This window comes from Bos javanicus, chromosome 14, assembly GCF_032452875.1.
Source record: "Bos javanicus breed banteng chromosome 14, ARS-OSU_banteng_1.0, whole genome shotgun sequence".
Classification (NCBI taxonomy): domain Eukaryota; kingdom Metazoa; phylum Chordata; class Mammalia; order Artiodactyla; family Bovidae; genus Bos; species Bos javanicus.
This window is the reverse complement of record NC_083881.1, coordinates 14,899,616-14,913,362: the sequence shown is the minus strand read 5'-3', so window position 1 is coordinate 14,913,362 and position 13,747 is coordinate 14,899,616. Positions and strand designations below refer to the sequence as shown.

The 13,747-nt window shown below is 44.1% G+C and overlaps 1 long non-coding RNA gene across 1 annotated transcript in view; it reads left to right on the top strand.

Moving 5' to 3' along the window:
* LOC133260359 (uncharacterized) overlaps positions 1-13,747 on the top strand; it is a 57,275-nt gene that overhangs the window by 15,754 nt on the left and 27,774 nt on the right. Inside the window, exon 2 of the long non-coding RNA XR_009740783.1 lies at positions 12,196-13,508. This is a non-coding gene — a long non-coding RNA (uncharacterized LOC133260359). The remainder of the gene's footprint in view (positions 1-12,195; positions 13,509-13,747) is intronic.

Sequence of the window (13,747 nt, the reverse complement as noted above, 5' to 3'; positions counted from 1 at the left end):
TTTTTTCTTTTTTGTATTAACAGTAGTTAACACATAGTACCTCTCATGGGCAAGTGTCTAATGGTGTCCTAGGAACTATGCTTGAATGAATATCAGTTAATCTTTATTAATCTTTATACCTACGCTATGAGTAGGTATATTATAAACCATTTTATAGAAAAGGAAATGAAAATCAAGTGACTTGCTTCATGTCACATAGCTGACATTTGAAGCCCAGAAGTCTGGGCCCTGAATCCAGCTTCTTAACCGCTGTCCCATGCTCAGCCTGGTTCTTCTGTGCCCATGGGTTAGGTGGCTGAGCCTTCAAATAACTCCTCACCCTATGTTCCTTGCCTGGGTGATCTCACCAACACCCATGGCTTCAACCGTTGTATGCCAGCTGTGTGCTCAACAGTTCTCCTTAAGCCTCCTTTCTCATTAAACCTCCCTTCCTGGATGTCTGGTGGGTATCACAAACAACTAGATGCAACCCTCACAGGTCATCTTCAGACTCCAATCTGCAAACTCCAAACCGCAAACCTTCTGCTGAAAATCCTGCCGTGTCTTCTCAGTGTCTTCCCTTCGCATTGCTGCCATGGTCAATTCCTCTCTCTTCCTCCAGTCTTTCTTCATCTTCTTCCCTTTGCTAATCCGCCTTTCTAGAATATTCTTTTCTGACTCACTAACCCTCACTGTCCCTTAAGACTGAGGTCAGTTGTAGCTTTACTTACGACAGCCGCAAACTGGAAGCAACCCAAGTGTCCATCACCTAGTGAATGGATAAAACACCTGTGGTCCATCCATAAGGCAGAACACTGCTTAGCAACAAAAGGACTGTACTGATACCCAAAAATGTGGATGATTCTCAGAGGCAGGAGGCTAAATGAAAAGGGCCAGAAACAAAAGACTGTGTGATTCCAGGAAGTTCTAGGAAAGGCAAAACCATAATAGCAAAACTGACCAGTGGTTTCCAGGGATTGGGGGTGGGGGAGACAGGGAATGAGTATAAAGATACCCAAAGGAAATTTTTTTTTAAAAAAAGAAGGAAGTGAAACTCTCTTTATTCACAGATAGTGAAAGTGAAAGTTAATCAGTTGTGTCTGACTCTTTGCGACCCCAATTCTCCAAGACAGAGTACTGGAGTGGGTAGCCTTTCCCTTCTTCAGGGGATCCTCCCAACCCAGGGATCGAACCCAGGTCTCCTACATTGCAGGCATATTCTTTACCAGCTGAGCCACAGTTCAGTCGCTCAGTCGTGTCCGACTCTTTGCGACCCCATGAATCGCAGCACTCCAGGCCTCCCTGTCCATCACCAATTCCTGGAGCTCACTCAGACTCACGTCCTTTGAGTCAGTGATACCATCCAGCCATCTCATCCTCTGTCATTCCCTTCTTCTCCTGCCCCCAATCCCTCCCAGCATTAGGGTCTTTTCCAATGAGTCAAGTCTTCACATGAGGTGGCCAAAGTACTGGAGTTTCAGCGTTAGCATCATTCCTTCCAAAGAGCCACAAGGGAAGCCCTATTCACAGGTAATCTGCAAAAGAGCTTCTAGAACTAACAAAGGAAATTTTTAAGGCGATAAAATGACTCTAGATCATACTTGTGATGGAGGTTACACAGGCATATACCTATGCCAGACTCATCGACTCACTCAAGTGTTTAGGAACACTTAAAACAGATGCATTTTACTTTTGTAAATGACACCCGTTGATTTATTTTGCCATGCCCCACAGGGCATGGAATCCCTGACTTGGGGTCAAATCCGCGCCCCCTGAATTGGCAGGATGGAGTTTTAAACTCTGGACCACCAAGGAAGTACCTAAAGCTGATTTTTAAAAAGCATTATTCCTGGATGCTGGCCTGGGGAAGGCTTGCAGGTCTCTTTTGCTATACTGCAGCACTCCTCAGGCTATATTTTCTCAGTCTGTTTTCTGGTTTGTGTCTCACGTTAAGACTTGGATCTCCATGAGACTTATCTTGCAGGATCACCCTCACTTAGCGCAGTGGCTGATACTCAGTGGACACTCAAGGAGTATTTGTCTAATGAAAAGTTGCTAATGACTTGCTGAAGTAATGGGGGTACCTGAAGAAATTTTTCCTTGCCTTCAGGGCCAAATTCAAGCCCCCAGTCAGTTGGGCTGATAAAATCTGTAATCTGTATGCTGTAGGCTGTATCAAACCTCAGTCAACCATCTCTCTGGTTCAAAGAGAGGTGAGGACAGAAGGTACAGATGGTCCTGACCACCTATCACTGCACCTGGAGCAAACCCTGAGCAGGTCTCTTGGTCACCACCATACCCTCATCCCCTCCCTGGCCCAAATGTCTATCACGCATCCTAACATGTAACCTGCAGTCCCAGGAGAGAAGAATCTGCATCTGTCTTTCTCATGGATATTTCCTGATGCTTGGCATGCGATAAAATCACAATAGCTTTTATACATGATAAAATTGTCAAGTTTGGACACCTGGATTAAGTAAATTGTTAGTTTGCAGCTAAACATATTAAGCTCATTTTAATTTTTGGAATGAAGGAATGGTGGGTCCAGGCAGTGGTTGTTTTCCCATCCTACACCGCCCCCCCGCCCCACCAATTGTCTTTGACCTTAAGTGAGTGGTGGTCTTGCACTTTGGGGTTAGAAACACAAGAGAGGTGACACCTCTGAGGTGTTCAAGTCTTGACGACCAGGTACATTTTGGAAGGGAGTGGAGAGTGGGACTGGGTTACTGACATTTTGGACAATGCTCTGTAGAGAAAAAATTTTTAATAAGCTTCAGATTTTGTAGGATAGTTTTAGAGTTACAGATCAATTGCAAGGATAGTTCAGAGAGTTCTCATATACCTTACACTCAGTTTTCTCTATTATTAATATCTTATATTAGAATGGGACTTTTTTCTTTTTTGTACAATTAGTGAACCAATATTAATAATTAAAAATCCTGTTTATTTAGCTTTCTTTAGTTTTTATTGAATGTCCTTTTCCTGTTCCAGGATCCCATGATAGCACGTTACACTTAGTTTTGTGTCTCCTAAGGCTCCTCTTGACTATGAAAGTTTCTAGAATTTTCTTTGCTGTTGATGACCTTTTGAGTTTGACCTTTCAGTGAGGTTTGAGGAGTAACAGTCTGGTATTTTCTAGACTGCCCCTCAATTGGGATTTGCCTGATGCTTTTCTCATGCTCAGTTCTGGAGTTATGGGTTTCGGGGAGGAAGACCATGGAGGTAAGAGGTTGTACTTACTTTTAAGATCTAAATTCAGTTAGTTTAGATGGAAATGTGTTGTGGTTGACACTCTACGCTTGTGAAATACCATGCTGATAAGAGATAAGGGTGAAAACAAAACAAACATTACACAAACAAAAAAATCACACAAACTTTTTTTTGTACCTAAGCACCCTCCCTTCCACTTCCCGCCCACCCAAAGCAAAAATTACTGCAATTTCTGAATCTTGATAACTTTTTCTAAATGGACTCAGAATGAACCAGGAAGCCATTGCCTTTGGCACTCGAGATCAGCCTCTTTCTGCTTCAGGGTTTTCTTCCTGAACAAATCTTCTTTGGATCAGAAGGTAGGGAAATGACTCTGTTCTGAAAGGTCTGCCTGACCAGGGAGCCCCCGACTCTCTCCCTTCCTTCCTCAGGCATTTTAAAGTTCCTATTATTAAGTTCCAGGAGCAATTCTTGGGCTGAATAGACAACCAAGCCCTAAAGCAGGACTGACACCTGCAGAGAGCTGAATTTGGAAGGACAGACACACAATGAATGAAGGCTGAGAGGTGAGGATGTATTGATGCCTGAGACTGAGCAGCCCAACGGAGGGAAGGTGTCATTCTTTCAGATTTGTATGAAGCTTGCCAATCAAATGTAACCCGGCAGCATAGGAGGCAAATAAAATGAGCATGTTAACAAGCTGGGTAGGCCCTGCTTGTCAGGGCCCAGTGAAAGCAGGATTTAACAAGGATAGTCTCTCCCCATACACCATCAGCCTTCAGGTGAATGAGAGATGCCTTTCCTTTCCATGTTCTGCCTGTGTGATGGCAAATGGTTTGCTTTGTACCCGGGCCAGGGGGAAGTAACCTAGTTTGTCTAGAGGCAGTGCTATGTTGTACCAACCCCTAATCCTTAAGTCTTGAGCTTTTTTCCCCCACAAAACTAATGTCAAACCGATCCCCAGGAGTGAGGAACATGGTGCTTTGCAAAACACTCTGAATCTTAAGCCAGAAAGTTTGGGTTCAATTTTAAATGAATGAAAATTGCCTCTTTTGGGGGACTGTATGAAAAGCTAGCTCCTATACTAAATGCCCTGTGTGTATTGCATCATCCAATCCTAACAGTAAGAGATAATGCTACGAATGGGAGTTACAAATTATCGAGCATTTATTATGTGCCAGAACTGTTTAAAGAGCTTGCTGAGGGTGCCCTCATTTAATTTTCATAACAGCCCTCTAAGTGCATACATCTCAAGCATGGAGCTCGATGGGTTTTTACCTCTGTGATCACCAGCACCCACATTAAGATACAGGACATTTCCCATTTCCCTCATGTCCTCTCCCAGTTTTTACCGTCTCCCCACCCCCAGTGATCTCTCTTTTGACATGCATCACTGAAGATGAGTTTGGTCCATTAAAAAAATTGTTTTTAATTAGGGTGAAATTCACATAACAAAAATCACCACTGAAAATGCGCAATCCAGCGGTGTTTAGTTCATCCACAGGGTTGTGAAACCACCAACTCTATGCAGATCCAAAACATTTTCAGCACTCTGCAAGGAAATCCTATGCTCATTAAGCAGTTGGCTTGTTTTTGATCGTCAAATGTAATGAATCACGCAGCGTGGCCCTTTGGGTTTGGCTTCTTTCTCCCCACATATGCTTGTGAGAGTTACTGTGTAATGTGTGCCGTGGGTACCAGTATCACCCCCACTTTATAGAGGAGACTCAGGCACAGAGAGGTTAAGTAATCTGCCTACAATCACACAGCTGGTACATGATGGAGCTGAGCCCCCTGGCAGGGTGGCCCCTAAACTCTGTTCCTGGAGCCTGTGCCTTCTTGCAGGGGAGGAGACCAGCTCCAGGGAGTGAGGTAATAAGCTGAGCGCAGCCAGCCAGGGTTTCAGCGAGATTCCTCTGACTGCAGAGACAGATGTGTTGATAACTAGGCGATTCCCCCCTCAACTAGCTGTGTGATGTGGGGCGCTTCTCTGGGCCCCATTTCCCAGTTTTGGTAAAGCCTTCTGAACCTTCCTTGTTGGGCTGTGGGGGGCTTGGTTGAGAGCACTTGTCAACCTTGGGGTGCCATACAAACTCAGTCATTAGGATTTAGTTGACTCTGTGCTGTTGTGGTTCTTTGGAAGTTGGCAGGGGGTGGTGGGCCCTTGAGGAGAGCCAGTGCTGCTTGATGTGGAGGGGTGTGGGCGACCGGGCAGGGGCCAGTGGGAGCCCAGCACCTCCTGTTCTCTCCGAGAGAGCTTGTAGAGTTTTAGTATTTCCTGTGCGTGGCTCCATCCAGAATTATTATGCCAAACCCCGAAAATCCAGGGTCTCCTCACAAAAGAAAGTTCACCTTCAGAAATACCCCGACAGGTCCTGCTGGACTCCATAGGATGCACTGTTATCTTTATGCAGGCAACCATCTGTTGGTCCAGAAGTCAGTTTAGGAGCAAAAAAGTTAAGTCAAGTGACCAGGCGTAGGGCAGTGCTCTCCAAGGGGTGGGTGCTTTGTTGAAATGAGTCCCACCATTTACTCAGGGCCAGAAAGTGTGCATGTGATACAAAGTGGAATTTTTTATTTTTAATTTTATTTTTTAACACCCAAACCATCTTGTATTAGGGTGTAGCTGACTAACAATGTTGTGATAGTTCCAGATGAACAGTGAAGGGATTCGGCCAAACATATACATGGATCCATTCTCTCCCAAACCCGGCTCCCATCCAGGCTGGCACGTAACATTGAGCAGAGTTCCCTGTGCTATACAATAGGTTTTTGTTGATTATCCATTTTAAATATAGCAGCGTGTACATGTCTTTCCCGAAGTCCTTAACTGTCCCTTCCCCCTGGCAACCATGAGAGTTTTCTAAGTCTGTGAGTCTCTTTCTGTCTTATAAGCTCATTTATATCATTTTATTTTAGATTACACATATAAGCGATGCCATATATTTCTCCTCTGTCTGACTTAGGCAACGGGGACTTAATACTTTGAGTCCTATCAATGAATAAAGTAATGTCACATCATGAAATGTCATACTCCCGAATAACAGTTCTCATCTCATCACCCTGCAGCTCCGGTGACGTTTCCAGCATTCCTCTCAACCCAGCAGCCGTTCTGCGTGCACTCTGGGAAAATGAGTTCAGGTTGTGGTGCCTTCCTCTGTCTGCTCTGTTATCCCTTTGGGCACCACGTCTTCCCCTGGAGCCTTGTTTAAATCCCAACGCTTCCCTTTCCAAGTGGTTTCTAAGGGGAAACATAAAAAGAATGTTCCAGAAGGCTCTGCTGGCTCAGGGGTGATTTGCCAGAGCAGTTTCCTGGATTACGACCTCTTCCCCCATCAGCAGATCATGTGAAACAAACTCCCGGTCAGCTGTAAACCCTGAATGTGGGAAAAAGAGCTGACCCACAGGGCGCGTTTTCGTAAAGTTGACATTTCTCATGAATAGCAGATTCCTGAATGTGGGCTGTTGACCAAGCCCAGGAATTCTCATTAGCTGGTGATAATCAGGCATGACTCTGGCAGCGGAAGGGAGGAGAGGTCATCCGTGTGGGCAGGGAGTGCCTGCTAAAATACGAAAACGCTCTGTAGGGGCTGCCGCTTCCTTTGCCTCCCCCGAGGCTCTGAGCCACCCTGGGGACCCCCACCACCCCACCATCCAATAGCGAAAGGGTGAATGTTGACCCGACAAAGGCCTTCCAGACCAGGACTGGCTGGAGTCTGCGCCTCTTTTGGATGGGTCTGTAGCCCACTAGTGGGTAAATAGATTACATGCCCCTCCTGGCTGCGGGGGTAACGGTTCCTTCCTCAGGCCCCAGCCTTCTTCCTGCTTCCTGAGAATGCGACCTCTGATCCCAGCACTTCAGAGTTGAAGGACATCTAGGAAATGAGTTAGGCTGATTGTTTCCCATGCAGAAGTCCAATCCCACCCGTCTCACATCCACACTCCCTGAATAGTCAGCATTAGCTGTTTTTTCCCCCTACCCTCATCTCTGCAGCATTTCCTGGTTTTCCCAAACAGAGTTAGTCACTTCCTTCTCTGTGTTCTCGTCATACTCAGAAGCCACCGTATCTCTACGGTCTAACTTTTGTAAAAAAAATTTATTTATTTATTTGGCTGTGCTGAGTCTCAGCTCTGGCAAGTGGGATCGTCATTGCGGCATGCCAACTCTTAGCTGCGTCATGAGGGATCTAGTTCCCTGACCAGGGATCGAACCTAGGCCGCCTACACTGGAAGCTCCAAGTCTTAGCCAGTCCCCATCTGTGGTCCAATTCTATTTTATGCACACTATGATTTTCTCTTACGGACATACGAAAGCTTGTGAATATTTCTTTTTCTGCTTTGTCTTCTGGGAAGCTCAAATCCCAATTTGTAGCTGCACCTGGTTAAGTGATTGATATGTATATATTTTGTGAAGTGATTTTCTCCCTGGATTTATCTGACATTCAGTGTTTCTTTCCTCTATTTCTTTATTTATATGTATTTGGATTATCTCTATCTATGTGACCCACCACAAATTAAAAAAATGTTTTTCATTATCAACTTCAATGAGGTATAATTTACATACATAAAGTACATCCATTTTAACTAAAGTTTAATGACTTTGACAAGTGTATACACCCATGTAACCACCACTATAAAAACGATAGGGAATATATTTCTATGATGCCAAAGTTGCCTTGTACCTGATCCTGGTTACTACTCATCTGCTTATAACCACTATAAGCAGTCACCTTTTCCTAGAATTTCATATAAATAAAGTCATGTAGTATGTGGTCTTCTAGGTCTGGCTTTGTTTACTTGGCATAATGCTTTTGAGATGCTTCCATGATTTTGCATGTACCAACAGTGGTTCCTTTTTATTGCTCAGCAGTATTCCATTGTATGGATATATCACAGTTTGTCCATTCTCCTGTTGATAGACACGTGAGCTATTTCCATTTCTGGGTTATTGTGAAAATAACTGCTCTGACTATATACAAGTGTTTGTAGGAAAAAAAAAAAAAAAAAGACAGCTGATGTATTATTCAAGGTCCTCCAGAGATACAGAGCCAATAGGATTTATCTGTCTATCTACCTATCCATTATTTATTTGTTGAAATTGGCTCACATAATTATCTAGGCTCTCAAGTTCCTAGATCTGCAGCTGGCAAACTGGAGACCCAGGAGAGCTGATGATTCTGTTTGAGCCTGAAGGCAGTAAAAAAAAAAAAAAAACAACAACAAGAAAAAACCAACCTCAATGTCCTTGCTTGAAGAGAGTCAAGCAGGAGGAATTCCCTTTCACTGGGGGAATAGTCAAGGTTTTGAACTAGTCAGGCCTTCAACTGATTGGATTAGGCCCACCAGCATTAGGCAGGGCAATCTGTTTTCCTCAGTCTACCTATTTAAATGTTCAGATCAGATCAGTCGCTCAGTCGTGTCCAACTCTTTGTGACCCCATGAATCGCAGCACGCCAGGCCTCCCTGTCCATCCGGGTGAACTCCCGGAGTTCACTGAGACTCACGTTCATCGAGTCAGTGATGTCATCCAGCCATCTCATCCTCTGTCGTCCCCTTCTCCCTTTGCCCCCAATCCCTCCCAGCATCAGAGTCTTTTCCAGTGAGTCAACTTTTTGCATGAGGTAGCCAAAGTGCTGGAGTTCCAGCTTTAGCATCATTCCTTCCAAAGAAATCCCAGGGCTGATCTCTTTGCAGTCCAAGGGACTCTCAAGAGTCTTCTCCAACACCACAGTTCAAAAGCATAAATTCTTCGGCGCTCAGCCTTCTTCACAGTCCAACTCTCACATACATACATGACCACAGGAAAAACTATAGCCTTGACTAGACGAACCTTTGTTGGCAAAGTAATGTCTCTGCTTTTGAATATGCTATCTAGCTTGGTCATAACTTTCCTTCCAGGGAGTAAGCGTCTTTTAATTTCATGGCTGCAGTCACCACCTGCAGTGATTTTGGAGCCCCCAAAAATAAAGTCTGACATTGTTTCCACTGTTTCCCCATCTATTTCCCATGAAGTGATGGGACCGGATGTCATGATCTTCGTTTTCTGAATGTTGAGTTTTAAGCCAACTTTTTTACTCTCCACTTTCACCTTCATCAAGAGGCTTTTGAGTTCCTCTTCACTTTCTGCCATAAGGGTGGTGTCATCTGCATATCTGAGGTTACTGATATTTCTCCCAGCAATCTTGATTCCAGCTTGTGCTTCTTCCAGCCCAGCGTTTCTCATGATGTACTCTGCATGGGAGTTAAATAAGGAGGGTGACAATATACAGCCTTGACGAACTCCTTTTCCTATTTGGAACCAGTCTGTTGTTCCATGTCCAGTTCTCTCTGTTGCTTCCTGACCTGCATACAAATTTCTCAAGAGGTAGATCAGGTGGTCTGGTATTCCCATCTCTTTCAGAATTTTCCACAGTTTATTGTGATCCACACAGTCAAAGGCTTTGGCATAGTCAATAAAGCAGAAATAGATGTTTTTCTGGAACTCTCTCGCTTTTTCCATGATCCAGCGGATGTTGGCAATTTGATCTCTGGTTCCTCTGCCTTTTCTAAAACCGGCTTGAACATCAGGAAGTTCATGGTTCACATATTGCTGAAGCCTGGCTTGGAGAATTTTGAGCATGACTTTACTAGCGTGTGAGATGAGTGCAATTGTGTGGTAGTTTGAGCATTCTTTGGCATTGCCTTTCTTTGGGATTAGAATGAAAACTGACCTTTTCCAGTCCTGTGGCCACTGCTGAGTTTTCCAAATTTGCTGGCATATTGAGTGCAGCACTTTCACAGCATCATCTTTCAGGATTTGGAATAGCTCAACTGGAATTCTATCACCTCAACTAGCTTTGTTCGTAGTGATGCTTTCTAAGGCCCACTTGACTTCACATTCCAGGATGTCTGGCTCTAGGTCAGTGATCACACCATCGTGATTATCTGGGTCATGAAGATCTTTTTGTACAGTTCTTCTGTGTATTCTTGCCATCTCTTCTTAATATCTTTTGCTTCTGTTAGGTCCATACCATTTCTGTCCTTTATCGAGCCCATCTTTGCATGAAATGTTCCTTTGGTATCTCTGATTTTCTTGAAGAGATCTGTAGTCTTTCCCATTCTGTTATTTTCCTCTATTTCTTTGCATTGATCACTGAAGAAGGCTTTCTTATCTCTTCTTGCTATTCTTTGGAACTCTGTATTCAGATGCTTATATCTTTCCTTCTCTCCTTTGCTTTTTGCTTCTTTTCTTTTCACAGCTATTTGTAAGGCCTCCCCAGACAGCCGTTTTTCTTTTTTGCATTTCTTTTTCATGTGGATGGTCTTGATCCCTGTCTCCTGTACAATGTCACGAACCTCATTCCATAGCTCATCAGGCACTCTATCTATCAGATCTAGGCCCTTAAATCTATTTCTCACTTCCATTGTATAATCATAAGGGATTTGATTTAGGTCATACCTGAATGGTCTAGTGGTTTTCCCTACTTTCTTCAATTTAAGTCTGAATTTGGCAATAAGGAGTTCATGATCTGAGCCACAGTCAGCTCCTGGTCTTGTTTTTGCTGACTGTATAGAGCTTCTCCATCTTTGGCTACAAAGAATATAATCAATCTGATTTCGATGTTGACCATCTGGTGATGTCCATGTATAGAGTCTTCTCTTGTGTTGTTGGAAGAGGGTGTTTGTTATGACCAGTGCATTTTCTTGGCAAAACTCTATTAGTCTTTGCCCTGCTTCATTCCGTATTCCAAGGCCAAATTTGCCTGTTACTCCAGGTGTTTCTTGACTTCCTACTTTTGCATTCCAGTCCCCTATAATGAAAAGGACATCTTTTTTGGGTGTTAGTTCTAAAAGGTCTTGTAGGTCTTCATAGAACCGTTCAACTTCAGCTTTAATCCCATCCAAAAACATCTTCACAGAAACAACCAGAATGGTGTTTGACTAAGTATCTGTGATCCAGTCAAGGTGACACATAAAATCGGCCATGGCACCTGGTATCCGTAAACACACAAATAAATAGTATAGAATAGAATCCAGTTGGATTACTGGTTTGGGGGCTTGCCTCACTGAGTGGGCCTGTTTATCAATTATAATACATTCATCTGCAGGTAATATGAAGTCTAGCACCGATGGCTAAAGTAAATAAAGGTTTTGTGGGGGATGCAGGTATTGGTTCAGCTGTTCAACAATGCTGCCAGAGGTTTGAGTTCTTCTCTTCATCTTCCACATCCTGGTGTTGTGGTCTCATGGTTGCAGGATGCAAGGTTGACATCCCGAGGTCTCATGTCAAGAGTGAGGCAGGGGAAAAGGGACTAGGGAAGCAGAAGGAAGCTGGGGGACACAGCTGAGCCTGTCCCTTTTTCTCAAGAAAGTAGAGGGAAGTTCCTTGGCTGTCCAGCACTGACTCAGTGGTTTCACTGCTGTGTCCTGCGTTCAATCCCTAGTCAGAGAACTAAGATGGCCAAAAAAAAAAAAAAAGTAAAAAGTATAGTCTTCCCAGAAACCCCACCTGGGGGATTTCTCCTTATACCTTGTTGGCCAGAAATAGGTCACTTTACACCTTTAAGCTGCAAGGAAACTGAGAAGCAGGATTGTCGTGCATGTTTGGTCCAGTCAAATACATGTTGTTACCTCAAATTAAATCAGAGTTCAGTAGCAACAAAGAGTGTGGAGTGGGTGTTGGGCAAACAACTAGCACGTCTGCCACTCGTGAAATTCATTGTCAATGCCTTTAAGTGGTGCCTAGCACACAAGAGGACTTAAGAAATGTATGTTTGGGTGATTTCAGAAGCACCCTGGTAGGGAGAGAATTGAACCACGAATCACAGAAATAGAGATCTCCATCCCAGCCCTGCCACTCCCCACTGTGTGATCTCGAATAAGTCAACTGTTTCCCAGTTCTGTACAATGGAACTAATCCTTCCAAAATTAAAATAATACCAGAGAAAGTACTTTGCAAAGGACAAGAGAGACATGAGTCAAAACCACTATTACCTAGATCCCCAAATGATTGTGCTTTCTCCCCAGATCTCAAAATTCTCTGCTCCTCCTTCTGTTCTGCTGTCCTTGATGGCCTATGACCTTCACAGATTCCAGCGGGGAATGGAGATGGTGTCCACCCTTATGATCCAAGTTAGATCATAGAAAAAGCAAGAGAATTCCAGAAAATCTTCTGCTTCATTGACTACACTAAAGCCTTTGTGTAGATCACAACAAACTGTGGAAAATTCTTAAAGAGATGAGAATATCATATCACCTTACCTGCCTTCTGAGAAATCTGTATGCAGGTCATGAAGCAACAGTTAGAACCAGACATGGAACAATGGACTGGTTCCAAACTGGAAAAGGAGTGTGTCAGGCTGTTTATTGTCACCCTGCTCATTTAACTTATATGCAGAGTGCATCATGCGACATGCTGGGCTGGATGAAGCACAAGCTGGAATCAAGATTGCTGGGAGAAATATCAATAACTTCAGATATGTAAAGGACACCACCCTTATGGCAGAAAACAAAGAGGAACTAAAGAGCCTCTTGATGAAAATGAAAGAGGAGAGTGAAAAAGCTGGCTTAAAACTAAACATTCAAAAAATGAAGATCATAGCATCTGGTCCCATCACTTCATGGCAAATAGATGGGGAATGAAAACAGTGAGAGACTTTATTTTCTTGGGCTCCAAAATCACTGCAGATGGTGACTGCAGCCATGAAATTAAAAGACATTTGTTTCTTGGAAGAAAAGCAATGACCAGTTAAAAAGCAGAGACATTACTTTGCTGACAACAGTCTGTCTAGTCAAAGCTATGGTTTTTCCAGTAGTCATGTATGGTTGTGAGAGTCAGACTATAAAGAAAGCTGAATGCCAAAGGACTGATGCTTTGAACTGCAGTGTTGGAGAAGACTCATGGGAGTCCCCTGGACTGCAAGGAGATCCAACCAGTCCATCCTAAAGGAAATCAGTCCTGAATACTCACTGATGCTAAAACTGAAGCTCCAATCCTTTGGCCACCTGATACGAAGAACTGACTCATTGGAAAAGACCCTGACGCTGGGAAAGATTGAAGGTGGGAGGAAAGGGGACGACAGAAGATGAGATGGTTGGATGGCATCACCGACTTGATGGACATGAATTTGACCAAGCTCCGAGAGTTGGTGATGGAGAGGGAAGCCTGGTGCGCTGCAGTCCATGTGGTCATGAAGAGTCAGACACAACTGAGCGACTGAACTGAACTGAACTCATAACTGGATCATCCTTCTGAGCAGCCCATAGACGAATACGATGAGTCTCCAACTTCCCCTGCTCCTATCACCTTCTGGAGATTGGCGCTTCAGGTGGAAGCCCAGGTACACACTCCCTCCCTGGGCCAGTGCCATGTCACAGCGCCACCAGGGCTGTTTACCACCCTGACCTTGCTCTCTATCACTCAGGAGTCAATGTTGTGCAAGTTCATCCAACGGCCCCCTGTGAAGGGTTTCACCAAACACTGCGGTGACCTGGACATTGGCTTCCCACACTGACCCTGCAAAACTCCTGGCTCCTGATGTCTTTCTGTCCTTATCTTCTCCCTTTCCTTCCTGTGACA